Source organism: Mercenaria mercenaria, chromosome 2 (genome assembly GCF_021730395.1).
Source record: "Mercenaria mercenaria strain notata chromosome 2, MADL_Memer_1, whole genome shotgun sequence".
Classification (NCBI taxonomy): domain Eukaryota; kingdom Metazoa; phylum Mollusca; class Bivalvia; order Venerida; family Veneridae; genus Mercenaria; species Mercenaria mercenaria.
Genome location: NC_069362.1, coordinates 53,379,148 through 53,399,340, shown reverse-complemented (window position 1 = coordinate 53,399,340; position 20,193 = coordinate 53,379,148).

Here is a 20,193-nt window from a genome sequence, read left to right as displayed (position 1 = left end):
CTTAATTTAGGCAATTCATCATTAGCAGTGCAGCGGTACGCTTCTTTAAAAGTGAGCCCTTGTTCTGTATAGTTGTTAACTTTAGCTTTAAATTGTTCTTTAATAGATTGTCTGAGAGGATCCTGAAAACGCTTATCCCATATCTCACGGCGTGAGCGCTCTTCTATAATCTCAACTTTTCTACGTTTACCTGGAGGTCCCTTGATCAAAGATCGTTTCTTTACAAAGCTTGTGTCACTATTTCGGTTTTCTGTTTCATCATCACTATCATCTTAATCATCATCATCATCATGATGGTCATCATAATTCTCCTCCTTATCTTCAACCTTGTCATCATTTTTATCAGATAAGTATCCTTCACCATTGAAATAGTCTTCTTGTTTATATTCATCATCTGTTCGTTTTCTCTTTTCTGGAGTGGTTGCCTCAAAAATGTTTTCACGTAAACGGTGTTGTTCTGGGGTGCTCGATTTTAAGTCTATTACCAAATAACCGTGAGGTCTTGATGTCGCTCGTTCAAACCGTTTCATAAAGATGTTACTAGACGAAGGATATATTCTTCTTGCCAATGTAGCTACTTGCTGTCTATCAATAGGATTATTAAATAGCACCAGATACTGCGTATTCAAAGCGATATCTCTGCAGGCTTTACCTTGAGGAAACAAATTTTGGGTGAAATATACGACAGATATGTTCCTGTGGTGACTGCCCTTAGTAAAGAGATCAGCAATTCTTTGATCGCATTTAGCTTCAGTCATCAAGTCGTCAACGACCAGCAGGTTCCTTTGACTAACATTTAAATATTGGGAATCATTCAAGTAGTCTGGAATACCTTGTACAAATTCGACCCCGGGGATTTCACGCTGAAGTTCATCATACAATGGTTGCCATTGTCCAAAACACCATATGATACGCTGAGGCTGAGGTCTTACAAGATTTGATGATAACAGTTACCTTGTCCATTCAGTTTTTTCCACTACCACTTGGTCCTGAAACGACCATAGAAAATGGATGTTGAAACGTCGTCTCTTTTGAAGTGTTCAATATTTGTAATGGAGGTGAAAAACTGTCAGTGGCTTCGTCATTTCCATGGACATGACGTTGATGTCTCAGCATAGCTTCGCGCCTAGAGAATGACTGGTGACATAGAGGGCACTTATTCATTTGTGAAGTAGATGTAAAATTATTTTCATACAACAAGGCATTGCTTTGTGTTTTTACAAATTTTAAATGCCATTCTTACGCTTTTAAAACATATTTTGCTGTCAGAATTATTTGTCAGTAATGGTGATGGTGCGGTGGTGGTGGTGGTGGAGGTGGTTGTGGTTGTGGTGGTGGTGGCGGTGGTGGAGGTGGAGGTGGTGGTGGAGGTGGTGGTGATGGTGGAGGTGGAGGTGGAGGTGGTGGTGGTGGAGGAGGTGGTGGTGGTGGCGGTGTGGTAGTGGTGGTGTGTTGGTGATGGAGGTGGTGGTGGTGGTGGTGATTGTGGTGGTGGAGGTAGTAGTGGTGGTGGTGGTGGCGGTAGTGGTGGTGTTGTGGTAGGGGTGGGTGTGGTGGTGATGGAGTAGCTGGTGGTTGTGGTGGTGTGGTGGTGGTGTAATGATTGTTGTTATAGTATTTCTAGTCTTTGTGTCGATATGTAATATTCTTAATGCTTTGTGCTTCAATGATGGCTGCTTCGATTTTAGGAAGAAGTCATATGATTGATTTCCACTGCTTAAGGTAAAGTTGTATTCCGATGATACTTACGGTGTGATTTATAAAACGTCTCAAATCCACTAGGATTTCACTATCTCTGTTGCAGACAGTAATATATACGTTTTGCTGTATAACGATCTGCTTTTTATAGTGACAGGCAGTCTGGTTTTCGTTCACTTTAATTTCATAATCTACGTGTGTAGTTGAATTCTTAGTCGCAAACGCTAAAGCGAAAGGCAAGGTAAATATAACAACAAGCATAATCGTGCATATGGTGATTGCTTTTTGTCTTTTGATGATGACATTTGAATGGCGAGAGTTTTCCATACTGTAAGCTTTGACGTCTAAAGTCAGACTGATCTGACAAACTAAAAGCGTGCTTTAATATATCCGTTTCGAAGGGACACATTTTCAAAGCAAGGCTTATGTAAAAAGGGGGTGATTTTATTGGCTAGTTAAAATAGATATTCTAGTTTGGAACGGCTTTGAACCCAGCTATCGCGCACATAACAAGTTTTAACATGTAAGCTAGCCTTTCTTTGAGAATTTAAACCAATCAGAATGCGTCATATCACTAGCCAATCAGAGCATTGCTATAACCTTTACTGACTAATCAGAACGTTGCTCAGACTCTATTTATTTTACTTTACCCCGTGAATTCGTTCATTGTCATTTTTTATCTCAAAGTGTAAGGATCAGGTAAGCTTACTTTGACGCATTTCTCGCATGAGTGATTTGACTTCCGGTTTAAGTTTATTGCCTTATAGTACTTATCAAGACCTTTGGTTAGATACCCTACATGCCTAGCTTTTGTTCAATAATGAAGGAGTTAGCCGGATTTTAACGCTTGAGTGATTTTGGCTCATTATTCGGTTCCTTTTGGAAATACGATGATCAAAGTATACGAATCTTCTTGTGGAGACCTTTGCAATGGTACCTTACTTGACCAGGTTCGAGTCCAGGAACTCGCAGATATGTGAATTTTACGCATGATTGAATTCACTTCCGGTTTGAGTATACCCACTTATAGTACTCGTCGAGACCTTCGGTTAGATACCCAACATGCCTATGTTATCTTTAATAATAAAGGCGTGAAGCCGGGTGTTTCCGGATGAATGATTCCGGTTTTAATCCCAATATCTGGAAAACGGATAGAGATAGACCCATAATAGTACATATTTTCCGAACCTACTCGAAAAGATCTTTCTAACGGTACCGGTCCCGAGCCTTTAAGATGACTTTGAAATTTAATGACTTCATTTCCGGTTGGCACCTAGGTTACGGTAATGTGCACTCTATAGGCTTTTCAAAAATGTATGATACCCAAAATGTAAAAATGGACCCTAAAACGTCTTAATTTTGATGATTTATTTAGCAACCTTCTCAAAAAGTCTCTTACCGGTTCTAAAACTCTAGATGGTCATTGAAAATGTTGGCACATATTTTAGAAAACTATCAAAATCTTCTTTAACATCATATTATTGATGGTATGAAAGAGGCACTAATACTCGAGTTCCCAGTCAGGAAATTTAATGTGTTTTCCCCATACTTGCTCCGATAGGCATCGAGTACTTTGTCACGCGTGAATTCCAAGTCAGGAAACTTAATGAGTTTTCCACATGTATTCAGAGATGCAGAAAGTGCCCTGTCACGCTTCAGCGCTATTCTGGAAAAGATAATGAGTTTACCACATGGACTCAGAGATGCAGTAAGTGCACTTTCACGCGTGAGAGCCAAATGGAGAATTTAATGACTTTTTCATCCGGTATAAATTTACGCATGAATACCAAAGCTCAACCATCAAAGACTCGTTTGATTAATGACCATCGTTGTGGGTATACAGTACCTAATAGTAGTTTCACCGAGGTTGGAAGTTCATTCTAAAATTAGACTGTGTTCATTTGAATGACCTCTTGTTAAAACAAATACATGGTCATTTACTTAGTGGACGCCTAGGAGGAAACATCGTAAGCAAAAAAGTAGCCTTTTATTTTCAGTTAACGTTACTTCTAACGTAGCTATCTTAAATAAAGCTTTATGTTTTTAATTTAAAAAGTGATACATATTTTACTTTAGATTATTATTAAATAAGTTTTTTGTTTACCATACAATGTAATTATTCAGTTAGGTTATAAATAAACCTATATGTTCAAATATAATTAAAATCTATTTGATTTTCTTGAACTATTTTGTGTTTTTGTTATCTCTCCGTCTTGGGCTGAGTACCTGACCCTCAATGTGCGTGATCACGCCCTAGATAGGTATATAAGTCAGCTCTATATACTTCTGGGAGATATAAATAGCAGAGTGAGGTCATTCATAAAATAGGAAGATGATGTCATTCTAAAAAAAAAATTCAAAATGGCCGCTGCGCATGACGTCATTCTTACGCATGCGCAGTCGTGACCCCAAACCGATGCCTATACTACTAAAATTAATAAAATTTAGCAGTAAACCGCCTCACCACTGACTTATTCTTTCTTCCACATCTTTAAAACCCCTGATGCGGACCACAACTAAACGGTTCTTCAAAGCTTTCCCCAAAATTAATACTTTCAGACACTAACTTGCCAGGAACTTTAGCCTTCAATTATAATATGCCCGGCGGGGGGATTAGCCATGTCTAACATGGCTCATGTTATTATTATATTTCATATAGGATGATAAAAGATACAGTAACAATATTGAAAATAATAATGATAATAAAACACAAGTATAGTGAAAACTTCATGAGTTCTTTGTGCTGACAAAAAAATAATATAAAATCATTGTGTTCCATCTATACTCAATTTTTATTTTCAGTTTGTTGCCAAAAGTGACTTTTTCACGCTTTGCTTTGTTACTTTGAAATGCACATACTGTTTTCAATTTTAGACAAATGTTATCTACAGTATTCTGCCAGCTTTAGATGAGTGAAAGTCACATTTTTCTGAAATATCACAATTCTCCAGAGAGAATTTGAAAAAATAAAAACTTGCATATTTCTTTAAGAAAGTTTCTCATTATTTTATTATTGTGAAAATAAGTTTCTGATTATTTTATTATTGTGTTTGATCAACAATATTTTTCTTTACATAGAAATGCCCCCCCAAAAAACTAGTATAACTTTAAATGTTATTAATTATTCATTAATTTAAAATGAATTACATTGTTTCTCCTTCTCACTAAATGATGCACTTGAAAGGTAGACTGACTCTCCAATAAACAATGACCCTTGTTTATTGGAACCATACTGTGATGGTCATTAGCCCCAACTGTGCTGGTGAAGACAGAAATCCCTTGGCCCACTGCCAAAATCTAGGCCTTTAACACCAAGAAAGTTTCCTTGCACACGCTTAAATAAAAAGAACAGAAGCACTTTACCCTTGCCATGAATTAAAATAAATCCAGTTTTTGTTTCCAGAATGTCACAAAATTTATTTCCTCCCGCCGCCACTCGTGAGAATACTACTCACACCCTATAAACGACTGTACTCCCCCTCTTCCTCTTGCGAGTGATCAAAACAATAAACAGACACGCGAAAGGTAAGAATCGTCTTCAAATGCATTATTTTGCTTTATACTGTATGTGTATTTAAGTTAAACGATATGTCTAACATAAATATGTGTATATGGTGATATAATAGATGAAACTGACAGGTAATGTTTACAAAATGTTGACGGATCACACTCATTGCATGAAAATTCACTCGACCAAGTCACGAAACTGATGAATATGACGCCAAATTGATTTGTAATCCAATTATCCATGATGTTTTCTGTAATAAGTATGCATAATCCATAAATATATGTAAATAAAATGTTTCGTATCTGTTGCGCTTTTGAATGAAATTAACTTTTATCTAGTCAGTGGAAAAAACATTCACTGTATGCCGACTTGCCAATTTTGATATTTGATCTGAACGCGTATTTGCGAGTGATACTGTATTCCATCTTGCGAGTACAATACGCGATTTATGTCCTTAAAAGGTGTAAGTGAAATAAAAAAAAAATATGCATACAAAATTGTTTCTTTTGATCAGTCGTCATGTTTAAAATGTCATTTAATGTCGAACCCCTCGTGCGATGCTTGTACTAATCCATTATGGGTGGAGGTGGAGTGTCTGTGACTCGCTATCCTACTTAATCAAATAATCAATTGAATGCTTCAGCGTCGTTTACATGCAAGTACTCAGTGTTGGTTTAACACACATATACTATCACAAAATACGAATTAGGAACTGGATGTATACCCTGGGTCCCTACTATGTCATGCAAGAAATTAACCGTCGATTCCCTAAAGAAATCACGTGAAGAAATGTTACCTTACGATTTCAAAATATCGATGAGATGAGACAGGAGGGGACTATAGGTTGACCCCCGTCTGTCTGTCCGTCTGCAACAAAATGATCCTCTGATTTAAAAAAAAAAGAAAAAACCATTTTTCCCGCAAGTATCCTGCGAATAAACGTATAAATAGAAAAATGATAACGAAAACATTATCGGAAAAGTCGATTTAGTCCTTATAAGTAATTCAGAGTTTACTTCATGGTAAATTAGTCAACAAGATTCAAAAGTAGTTCAACTATTTTGTCACGAATGGCCTAATGGTTTAACTAACCGATTCCCCCTTCCTCAATAATAACATAAACATGATATCGTTACAAATACCGTGCGCGAGTAGTACAGCCGTCGTGTTTACTACCTGTCAAGATGTACCCCTATTTCTCATACATTTGATAGTGATAACGTACACACGCCGGGAATCTGTCCTTGCGGATTTGGTCGTTTTCATTGCTAGGCCTTGCTCAACCCACTTCCGTTGTTTTAATCAAAGGTCTGAAGGGCCTGAGAGTCGGCTAATGATTGATGTACTGGTAGTATAGTCTACCAGTTTCAGTTTGTTTTTAATTGTTTTTTCCCAACTGAACAGAGATTTTGTTACAATAGATGAAACTGACATTCAATTGATGCCTAGTAAAACTTTGATTGACGTTATACAAGTATTTGAACCCAATATATTTCTCTAAAATTAAAGAGTGGTTCGCAAAAATAAAAATGTTGAAAGTACAAACTACAATTTTACAGCTGACACTAAGATACTGCCCATGACTATATATTTTTTCCAGTAAACATTCGCTTCCGGCATTACCAAAACAGGCAATTATCGGCTGGTATATACTCGTACATGATCAAATTTGAATATGACAATTTATATATTGAAATTCATAAGTTATAGCGTGGATTGTCACATACAATTTGTATCGGACGGATGAAAGAACTGTTCAGATATTTTACAGATAACTGGCCTGGCGATAACCGTGTCACACGCTAGGTATTGTTCAATCATATTATTGTATCATAGCTCGGTGTTTTTTTTAACAAATTTGGTGCAGGTAATTCGTATACTCTGAGTACAGGGTGCGGTAACTAAAAGTGTGCAGGTATTTAATACCCGCACGCTAGTTACCGCACTGTTAGATAGGAAAGTATGCCAGCGTGTCTGGAACAGTAGACAGCAAAGTGTATTTTATTGATTTTCTGCTCTAGCATTGGTTTATTTTACCTGGGCTTTACACATTTGTAAAGCAAGGATTTTAAGTACTCACTGAACTGCTGTATATGGCAATGTGGACCGCCTACAACTACCATATATGGATGGCTATGATACAAAACAGAAAGAACATTAAAACTCTCGGGTAAACGATTTATACTCGGGGGCTACGCCCCCTCGTACAAATCGTTTACCCTCGAGTTTCAATGCTCTTTCTATTACTAAGTGATGTGAATTTAAAGTTTACTTACTTTTGCGTTTAAAGATATGTAAATGTTGCTGAGTGTCAATATATAGTGTCATGAATGTTTACACTGACAGGAAAATTGCGCATTCGAAACTAAGGGAAGTTACTCGGACTAGCTACCAATTTCGGAAAAGATAACCGATATTAATAAATGCAGTTCTTTTTTAGTTAAAACCATCATTTATTCTATATTAGACCTGTTAACCCCTTCAAAACCATGTCAGTTGTCCAAAAGTCCACGCACTTTCAATTATCCATTTTGATTCATGTAGACAGACAGGCCCAGACTGGGCTGAAGAATGTTTGAGCCGTTTTTACGTGGTCGGTAGTAGGCTGGGTGCAGGGAGGGGTGCAGTCACATTTTGAAATGGGCATTTTGGCAGGTGGTAAAAGGGCAAATGTGTCAAACTGTAAAGTGGCAATATGGGGGGAGGGTGTGGGAGGATACCCCTCCTGCAAGTAGGGTTTGGTGTATCACCACAAGAAAATTTTGAAAATGTAGACCCTTGGTGCGATTTCTAACTGAAATTTTTTATGTTTCACTTTCTAAATATAACCTAGATTCTTTTTAGTATAACAATATCCAAAGTATGAATGACTGTCACTTCATATTTTTACTTTCAGGTCATGCCTCAGGACTAGAATGTAAGTCTGATATTGATTCTATGTATGTGTTATAAAAATAAATTCTAGAATCATTTCTGTTACAATAATTTCTATCATGTCTGTTACTTGAATGTTAAAATTTCATAACACAGCTCGATATTTACCCAAAATATTATATCCGGATACGATTACACTTTTCTTTATACCGCCAAAATCTCCAGTGTCAACAATATGTTTTACAAATTGTGATGACATGAAGACAGTTTAGCAGCAATTGGCAGTATCTGACATTGAAGTTTACTGTGATATTACCTGTTATATAAATCATTTCATAAAAAAATTGTTTCGTTTCGTCAAAGCAGTCATAGACGATCTACTTCCCATTTCAACAAGAGCTGTCCGTAAGACAGCCAAGCTCGACTATTCGAAATATTGCCCCAGACGCAGGAAAATATTACCCAAAAAGGTATAATATCAAAAGAGTTTTAAGTTCAAAAGGGGGAATAATTTGACCAAAATGCATATCAGTTATGGGACTTGCTGCTATCAACTAGTTTTATAACCCCGAAGGCACATGTGGAGTTTCAATTCAATATCTGCATTAGTTTTGGAGATAGAAACTTGCATGTAAAACTTTAACCAGAATTTTAAAAGTTAAAAAAGGGGGCATAATTTGCCCAAAATACATGCCAGAGTTATGGGACTTGACCCAGTGAGGTTGGTAATTGATCTAGAAAAAGAAAAAATAAGTTTCAAATCTATATGCCTTTTAGTAATGGCTGTATGTACTTGCACGCAAAACTTTAACCAGAATTTTCTAAGTCCAAAAGGGGGCATAATTTGGTCAAAATGAAGGTCAGAGTTATGGGACTTGCTGCTATCAACTAGTTTTATAACCCCGAAGACACATGTGAAGTTTCAAATCAATATCTGCATTAGTTTTGGAGATAATAACTTGCATGTAAAACTTTAACCAAAATTTTCTAAGTCTAAAAGGGGGCATAATTTGCTCAAAAAACATGTCAGAGTTATGGGACTTGACCCAGTGAGGTTGGTAATTGATCTAGAAAAAGAAAAAATAAGTTTCAAATCTATATGCCTTTTAGAAATAGCTGTATGTACTTGCACGCAAAACTTTAACCAGAATTTTCTAAGTCCAAAAGGGGGCATAATTTGGCCAAAATGAAAGTCAGAGTTATGGGACTTGATGCTATCAACTAGTTTTATAACCCCGAAGACACATGTGAAGTTTCAAATCAATATCTGCATTAGTTTTGGAGATAGTAACTTGCATGTAAAACTTTAACCAAAATTTTCTAAATCTAAAAGGGGGCATAATTTGCTCAAAATACATGCCAGAGTTATGGGTCTTGACCCAGTGAGGTTGGTAATTAATCTAGAAAAAGAAAAAATAAGTTTCAAATCTATATGCCTTTTAGAAATAGCTGTATGTACTTGCACGCAAAACTTTAACCAGAATTTTCTAAGTCCAAAAGGGGGCATAATTTGGCCAAAATGAAAGTCAGAGTTATGGGACTTGGTGCTATCAACTAGTTTTATAACCCCGAAGACACATGTGAAGTTTCAAATCAATATCTGCATTAGTTTTGGAGATAGTAACTTGCATGTAAAACTTTAACCAAAATTTTCTAAGTCCAAAAGGGGGCATAATTTGCTCAAAATACATGTCAGAGTTATGGGACTTGACCCAGATAGGTTGGTAATTGACCTAGAAAAAGAAAAAATAAGTTTCAAAGCTATATGCCTTTAATTGATGGCTGTATGTACTTGCATGTAAAAACTTAACCAATGTGTGACGCCGACGCCGACGCCGACGCCAGGGTGAGTAGAATAGCTAGTCTATTCTTCGAATAGTCGAGCTAAAAACTACAAGAAAATACAATTTAATGTTTCGCCGATTTGTTTATTTCTCGAAAAATAAGAAATAAAATCATTTTTAAAATCAGTAGTAATTAAACAAACCAGTAAGAGCTTCTTTTCCCGGTAATTTATCCGCTTACTGACTGCAAAATTCAACCCATGTGTCATCATGAAACGCAGAATGGGTGACGGTTTCATTTTTTAGCGACCTGAATCGTAAGCAAATTATCCGAACCAGTCAAAATTCCAGAAAGGTTACGATTTAGAACGAAGTTGTATGTAAACGTTTGCATTTTTCGCAACTCGCGATTTTGCATCATTTTGATCTAGCCTTTCTTCGTAGTATTTTTTCGGTGAACCGAAGTCCATATTTTCAAGGCAAAGTCGTAGAAGCGTTGTTATAAACAGGTCACGTGTGTTCGCCGACAAGTGCCCAGAATGTAATTAGGATTCATCCGCGAAGTCTCGCGGAAAAATTAACGTACTGCACATATCTTATTCGGGCCATTTAAAATGAAGCTGTCATAATTTAATTTCACCGATGTGGTAAACTCTTTGATAAGAGACATTCCAATGCTTTCAGCGGTACCCGACTCAATAAAATACTAGCAGTATGTTCTGGAACTATATTTTGTCTTTCGCTGGATTTTACACCAGCTTGATAAGCCTGCGCAATTCATGAAATGCACAGCGCAATAAATTTGTTATATGCGCATTGATTTTAAAGATTATTTTTTGAAACGGACAGGGTAACAAATGGATAATTTGGCTAATAAGTTAATATGCAGTTTTTATTTGAATTTGTGAATACCATAATTGCTATTTTGTGACAAAGGGGCATAAAATTAGTCACCATAATCATATGCGCAAATGTATTACCAAATCCCGCAGAATCGTTATGCGTGTTTATGCTTAATGAGTTATCGCGGAAGAAAATACGTGGCTTTATTCGAGTATTGCACAATTACACTTCATAAATTTGACATATTACATCGTATATTGTTCATAGCAAATGGGATTGACTTAACTGAACTTCGTCCGATCAATGAACACTTTGAAATTAGAGACAATCTAATGGAACTACATCTATTCGCTGTGTTGTGAGGCCATTTAATGAGAATGAGAAATCGGGCGATAGCAAGGACTCGTCAAACGCTTTCAGCGTTTAGCCGACTCAAAAATGGCGTGAGTTGTACCTCGTCTTTGTTTCAGTATGATCGGCAAATTCCGACATTTATATCGAAAGCTGTGTGTAATTTTGTAAGTATAAATGTATGAGAAATGATTATCAAATCACGGCGGGTAGTCGTGGGTAGGCAATAGAGGTGTTGCCTTATCTATGGCCGATAGAGAGTTAAAAGGCTTTTCCTTTGATCTTATCTGGTGATCTAGTTCAAAGTTTGACCTCACTTTACTCAGATTTAAACGCCACCTATAGAATATCAAGATTAATATTATCACAAAATTTCATTACGATATAGTCATAGATGTGGCCTCTAGAATGTTAACTTGCTTTTCCTTTGATTTGACCTGGTGACCAAGTTTTTGACCCATCTGACCCAGATTTGAATTCGACTTAAATATCATCAAAAACACATTCTGAAAAAAAAAGTTTTATTGATAAATGGTCACAAATGTGGCCTCTAGAGTGTTAACTAGGTTTTCCTTTGATTTGACCTGGTGACCTAGTTTTTGAACCCAGATGACCTAATATCGAACTGTTCCAAGATTTTATTGAGGGTAATATTCAGACCAAGTTACAGTAAGATTGGACCAAATTGTGATCTCTAGACTGTTAATAGCCTTTTCCTTTATTTGTCCTGATGACCTAGTTTTTGAGCCCAGATGACCCAATATCAAACTCGTCCAAGATTCTATTGAAGGTAACATTCTGACCAAGTTTCATTAAGATTGGACCAAAAGTGTGACTTCTCAGTGTTAACAATCAAATTGTTGACGACAGACGACGATGACGGACAACGAACATAGGACAAAGGGTAATCACAAAAGTTCACCTTGAGCACTTCTTGCTCAGGTGAGGTAATAAACCCTCATTTTTTTCTTCTAATGGCACTTCTGCTTGTGAAATGGGGACTTTTATATTCGCAGAATGTATTTTCAGTAAAATAAGACAAGATTCATGTTAAAGTTCGTTTGTTTATGGCAAATACAAAGACAAAACTAAAATAGAGCAGTTTACTGTGCGACGATGTCAAGAAAGCGATCCACAAAGGATTAGTGGATTCAATCTAGCGCCGTTTCACTCCAAATCACCCCCATTTACTGTTCATATTTTCACACCTTATTAATTATAGTTGCGATTATATATTGGTTTCAATGGTTTGAAATTCTAGAAAATATAGTTTTGTATGCGACACATCTTCTTATAATGGTCTCATGATGGTGAACGTTTGTGCCAAGTTATTTCAAAATCCCTTAATGCATAAAGAAGTTATGGCACTGACGCGAAAAACAGACCATGTTTCACCTCTAAGTGTCACTTTAAAAAGAAAAAGGAAAATAATAAGATGGACATTAACTACATATGGCCGATGTTTGTATGTAAACTTTGAGAGAGGTAGGTGTAATAGCATTGAAGTAATTGCACAACCAAATGTATGAGGACACATATACAAACAGACCGAACAGACAGACCGCATGGTGACTGCTTTATACCACCCTCCTTCAAACTTTCTTTGCGGGTTCTAAATATGAAGAAATACTACAGGAGCATATGAAACGCCGATATTTTAAAAAGAAGTCACTCACAAACAGGCAATCAGTCTTTTTACGAAACTCGTAAGCACTTTTTCAGTACTTAAGCAAGCATGCATACAGTCAGGAAATAACACCGAATCTTCTTTCATTGACGGTTATAAACAAATTGGAGAATTTATCAATGATTTTATTTTATTTTACCAAACCAGTATTGTTTCTTTATCCATGAAACAGTGGAATTTACATGTAGGTCATTCTTCAAGCAAGAAAATAAGTACTTTTGACGCCGGCAATGTACAATTTCTGGACAAAATCCGTGATCAATCGAGTTTTTTTGCTATAATTCTACCTGTCATCAAACTAACACCTTATATACAGAAACAAATCATGTTTAGCTTCCAATAAAATGTAAATATACATACACACAAAGCAAATCAGTCACTTTAAAGTTCTGTTTTTCAACTTTTAGCTGTCAGTTTATTGTTTTGATCACTCGCAAGAGGAAGAGGGGGATACAGTCGTTTATAGGGTGTGCTACTGCTTATTCCGTGCATGTGTTAACACAATTTAGACCACGATAACCCGTAAATAGCCAATCGCAATGCAGACTTGTACCCGTCTATATTTTATATACAACAGTAGCGTTGTATATATATCGGGGGAAACTTGGGCAAAAAACGCGTGAATTTCGTGCCAATTTACCATCTAACAATACAGGCTAACGCCGGAGTTAAATGACCTTGCAATATTCTCACCAGTTATCAATGGGATAAAAAATAAGACTGACTTGGAGGTAAATTCAGTTGACAACGTCTAAATATTAATATTGTAAAAATGACCCCATGTTATTAGATATCAATAACATGAATTACAATAAACTACATATTTGTAGTGTAGAACCAGCTGGGTAAAAACGTAATTTACGCATTCACTGAAACGTTTCCAACAGTTGTAACTTTTTATGTTCACTTGTTATAAAAAAAGACATGTCAGCACGATCCTTACATTTGCAATCAACTGGATCCAGTTGTTCGAAACTTTAACAGGCGATTGAGTTAACGGTCGATTGACTTTATCAGCAGATTTCGACAGTTTAGAAAACTTAGAAAATCAAATGCACTTGTTAAGGATTATAAACACTAAACCATCTTTACAGTAAACTTAAAACATCATACTAGTGTTTTCCACCCGCCAAGACTAGTATCATAAATAGAAATTTAACAGGCGGTTAGTTTAACAGCTTAATGCAGTGGTCGTGGGTTCGAGCATCATTGGGGTCACGACCATGACTTCTCATATGACCCCAGTACTAGTTTTCATAGGAAACGGACTCGAGAGTGGTTACAATAAGCTTAAACAGTTAAAGTTTTCATCACAATCGAGCTAAAACAAATTAGCATAAACTAAACTAAACTTAATTACAGTCCGTTAAAGTTTCGAACAACTTGGCCCAGTTAGAAAGTAAAACAACTACATCATTCTTACAAGAAGGGCACGATATAGTAAAAGGTATTCGTAGTCCTACGAGCATCTACGCACTAACATTATCCTGATAAACAAAGTAAACAAATAAAAAAAAATAACTAACTAAATAAATAAATAAATAAATAACCTGGCTATCTTCTTGAATCAACGAATAAACGTATCTGTCATCGTGTTTCGCCAACATGCAAACTCCTCACAAAGACTAATTGTTCAGCATGCTGTCCAATTTTGAGTAATTTTGAGAAATCCATATTTAACTGTTTAGCATTAATTTTGTGATTGCAAATGACTCAAAGTGTTAATGAACGTTAAATCTTAGTAAATCCGGTATTTGAGTAAAACTGAATTTATACAAATAACCTGCATTCTTTCATATGTCCTACTGTCAATTAAGCGCTAACGGTACAAAGATGATATTAATCTTATAAAAACACGTTAATCCTCATTTCTATAGAACGCGTGGGAGAGTTTTCAGTAATTGCAGTTTTTATGTCACGTGGTCTAAGTCGGATAGACAACTCGTGCCGTTGTCTACGGGATATATACAACTCGCTTTGCTCGTTGTATATATCCCGTAGACAACGGCACGGCACTCGTTGTCTATCCTATACTAATAGCATCACGATAATCTAGGGCTAACGGAAGTCCAATATTACGAAGGCGAGAAACACGAGAAAAACGCAATCGTGTTTTATGAGAAAAACGTGCGTAAAATGGTCATGAGGATCTACAGAGTATTTTATAGTCATATAGCAACTGTTATTAAGGCCTATGCTATTTTGAAATTATGAATTAGGTGGGTTGGGTACATGATATTATTTCTGAGGAATTTCGAAGTTACTGTAAAACAAACGTTTTTCCAATGTGACAATACATCAAAACCATGAAGTGCTGAACTCTTACTTTAATTAAAAAAATATAGTGGGAAAAGTTATCAGTATGTTCGTATCACAATTTTCGGGGTAAGTATTCTATGTCATCGTGCATAACTGCGAAAAACTATAACATATATAATAAAGCTAAACTATCCGTGCAAATGAGCTGAGAGCTATTTTTCTATTTCCATTTATTACTTTTCTAAAATACCAGGTGTTGGCAAAATTTGTCATTTTTGTGCACATGCCTTTACACATGAAAGAAGTCCGAACTATAGTGGCCGGTTGCAGGACAGATCGTCCGATAACTCGCGGATCAACGCTGAGCGGCGGGTTGAGTTATCTACCTATAATAGAGATGGTACCTAAAAAATTCAAATTCATCTTTACAGGTTTTTTCAGAGTGAAATGATAGCTAAGTGCACCAATTTTCTAAATATTTTATGGTTTTCCTCTTCTCCATGTCAAAAATAAAAATATTTGATATCTAAAAAATGACTTTCTCAAAATATCTGAAGCAAAATGGACAACTCTTGTATTGACCGTTTTTCAAAGATTTTAGGACTTCTCCAATTATAGTCTATATCAAAAGCTCCCACAGCTAAATAAATTCAATGAGTATAATATAAGTTTACTCTACTTTCAACATTTTGAAAGAGCCTATACTGAACTTCCTTTTGTCTCTTAATAAAGTCGAATTCCAAGACTAGCCAAGTGTCTAAAACGCTTGAAAAAATTCTGAGTGAGAGAGAATGACATGCTCTTTATTATAAGCCTAACAAAACCATACCAAAAATGTACCTTAAAGATAAGTTTATTAAAAGATTTTTATATTGTAAACAAACCCCTACACTATTTACCATCAATATCTTCACTCATGAATGCACTCAGTTCAGCTGATAATTGTTGATATATTTGTAAATGAGAGGCCCCAACAAAAACTTTTTTTTTCAAGTTTTGTAAACAGTATAAGTTTTAAATTAATGTTGATATCTGAAATTATTCGATTACTTTGTTTTCAACAATAAATAAAACACCTTTTAGTTTGTTTAGGGTAGTTGACCTGTACGAAAATCATCAAATAGAGTAATCTCAATATGCTTTTTCAGCATTTATTCATTTTTCAAGGAAAGCAAATGATCGTGCTAGTTCCCTCCAGAGAATGTTTAAATTGAGAATTGCTTAGAATACATTACAAAGAGTCATTACCTATCAGCTACCTTAACATGTAGTAATTACAACCACTACCTTAAACTATTGTAATTATATTTGACGACAATGAAATTTTTGTGTTACCAGTTTTTGTTATTTCTCATTGTTGAATATATACATTTTACATTTTGATATATAAATGTTGTGTAAACCAATGTATCACCATTGAGAACAATAAATAAAAACTTTGGCTAAAAGATCAAAACTTAATAACGTTTCTTTATGTCGTTAATTTTCTTCAAAGGAATGTATGCATAATTCTATATAATCTTCATGCATTACTAAACTTTTTATCAGGGCCTCACTACAACTTACTAAATAACTGTCAGTGTAAGTCATGAGAAAAGTGTGCATATTGTATATTGAATACAAAGGGATTTAAACAAATGTAGGTCATATTTTGTCTGTCTGATAAGTTGTTTGAAAAGGGACCTATCTGATTTTTCTTTCACTTTTGATCAATGTTTAATGTTGGCTTCAGCTTATTGGTCAATTCAGGGTTGTCCCCCTTTAATTTATTTGGGTAGGTACCATCTCTACCTATAATCTCCAGATTATCCCGGAGTAAGTTGGGTTGCACATGAAAATTTCAAGTCTTACTCAGTTGAGTAATGGATGACCGGCGAAGCATGTTTATTTAAGCATTCGAATGTATAGTGGGTGTATGTGTATACACGGTATAGCATTATGAAATTAATAGCGATAATGAAACTAACTTTATTTTCTGAAGGTTACTGGTAGCCGAATAATTCAACTTCCACGCTCATTTGGAAACAAATGAACCGCGCCACGAGAAAACCAACTTAATGGCTTTGCGACCAGTATGTATCCGGACTAGCCTGCCCATCCATGCTGTCTGGTCAGGATCCATGCTGTTCGCTAACTGTTGCTCAAATTATAATAGACTTTGAAATCGAACAGCATGGATCCAGACCAGCTTGCGCGGATCCATGCTAGTCGCAAAGCCACTATGTTGGTTTTCTCATGGTGCGGCTCAAATAACATTAATTCAACAAAATTCTTGTAAATACAAGTAACTGAAGATGCCCATGCAAAAGAGCGAGCTATTTTCTCCTTGTGGGAAAGAAGTTTTTATACAGCTTGTAGAGAACAATACGATCATAGAAAGCAACAATGCGAAAATATTGTTTCTGAAGGAGGGAGCCTTGACAAATAGTAACCTCATTGTTATAATATATCTATATTTAAACTCTATAAAGTTCTTCAAGCATATCCAGGTAATCAAACACAGACATACTTTAATTTACCTCACGTACATTTGAAAACAAACCATGTATATAAACTGAAATATGCTTTGACTCGGCGATAAACCTACTAACAGCCAGGTTTGTACAAGAAGTGTCCACTGAGAAATCGGTACCGTCAAAATTTCGTCGTGCAACCCAGCGATATCTTGGCCAAGATTTTTAACGGTTACCTAAGAAGGCGTTTCATGCAACCCGTTCGATAGACGGATCACAATAACTCTCGCTTAACTCTTGCTTATAGTTGTCTTGCAACCGGCCATAGGTATGGTGTGCGAGAAGAGCCTGAGCGCTTACGTAGTGCTCATTTACAGAGAGTCTACTGCTCAGATAAATATATATATATAACTTTATCGTAAGTCCGCAAAGTGCAACAAAAGAAATAGCATTATTAATTTTGTAATAATATTATTTATTTACAAGGTATGTCTAACAAATGACATCGAGAATTCTAACTGACCTTTTAGAAAGCTGCATTTTCAAGTACCTGAAATTTTCCACTTTGGTTAAAAAAGATTTTTTTTACAATAGATAATGACCGACTACAGAAGGCAATAAAAATACCCTTGACCTAGAGAATGCTACAACCTACTAGTTTCAAAGTTAAAGTTTAAAATTATATTGAACACGTTTGCTTTAATTTAAGGTGAAAAATAAACTAGAACTCTGTGATAAAAATCGAATATATCATTTCGGACATATTAGACAGTGAGAACGCAAACATATCATACGTATTATTTAGCATGGATGATTTGCACTGTGAACATATACTTTTTACACTTACATTTAATTCCACGAGTGCACAAGCATATACATATATATTTACCTATACCTTTTATACATGAGGAATATGTTTGTTTTACATGTGAGATTAAAGCATTAAACGCTCGTGAAAATATAATGCAACTGGCGTTCACTGTTGATCTATATTTGTAATATTATATTTTGACGTTACGTATACACAGAAACAAACAAACCCGTTTAGCATATTCATTTATATACAAATATAAACAAACAAACAAACAAAAACGGGAACAATGTTTATTTTGTTTGATTGAGAGTAACACCGAAACGACACAATTAACTTTTCCCAGGTTTTGTTGGTGGGGAAAGGCTCCAGGTGCCCCTCCAGACATTTTTTGGGGCTCATACACGTACCTAGATCGAGACATTAACCTCAGTTGGATGGCTTCCTTACGTGAAATGTTTTACACCTCTAGTGAGTTTTGGATCCCACTTCGGTGATGGGCGAGGAATTCGAAGCCAGCGACCATGACCATCAAGTTTTTCTTTTGCAAGTATATAACATAAATATTCAATTAAATTTCGTAAACATAACTGATACTCTCAATGACATTTACCACGTCGGTAATTACAAATGGTTTGCCGAATACACCATACTTTTAATTACAAAAGTTTACACACCATGTGGGTCGGAAAGCACGAAATTTACGTTCTTGAACGTATATGTGAATCGTTATGTTTGAAATGTAAAACAAAGGCATAAAAGTAACTGTTTTCATGTTCGTGGTAAGGATCAACTTGTGATTGTCAATGTTCCCGATACGGAATATATACACGGTTACTAAACGCTAGCGCCACCACCAAATTGTGGTGATAAGGAAAAGAGCTATCGACATTTCCGTGGTGCAGCTATCGCCCATTTCTACTTGTAAACACTTGAGTAAATTTTATATTTTATCTTATATTTTCATTGATAGAACTTTTTTCGAAAATCGGAGAATGTAGTTCCGTGTAACAACACTTTTACTACATGTTGACTGTAATTTCATTGAAATATTATGCAAATTGTGGCGCCAGGAGCTTTTCTCCCAAATTGACAGTGGCATATTTTCATATCGGCCAGTATTCGAACAGTATTCCGATGAATAGACACACTGTAAGAACATACCTGCGCATGCAAATGGTGTAGAAATGAATTACACGTATTCCCATACACCAAACAATTACGAAAAATACAGTAAAAAGTTAAAACACGAGTATTTTTGAAAGTGGTGGCGCTATCACTCAAGTGGTGGCGTTATACAGTAGTGGTGGCGCTGTTGTATATTATTAGTGACTAATATATTCAATTTAAATATATGAACATGTCTGTCTGCAAGCCCCGGAAATTTCTACAATAATCGATCTTATCAACCTATCCCACACTACACCCAAATTACGTTACTCCACAAAATACATGTAGTAACCTCTACATGATCGCAAAATAATCTACATGTATATGGATTCAGATTGTACATCTAAGCTCTATTGATTAATCATATTTAATCGATTGGAATTGAAAATGTACTGTAGTCACTTTTTAGAAAGCTATTTTGTTTACAGTGACATGCAAACGACGTATAAAAACAAAGGAGAGTAGTTTCAGAATCTTAATACAACAAATACATTCTACACTATCTTCAAATTGTTTCCCGGACACAAATCTTTGTTTGAAATAAAAGTATTGCTACTATTTTTCTTGACCTGAATTTAAAGTACACTTACGTTTGTATTTATTTTGATTGTTTTGGATTAAACGTCGTTTTTCAACAATATTTCAGTCACGATGTAACGGCGGGCAGTTAACGTAACCAGTGTTCCTGGATTCTGTACCAGTAAAAGTCTGTTCTCCGCAAGTAACGTTAACTGCCAACTTCCCCACATGAACTA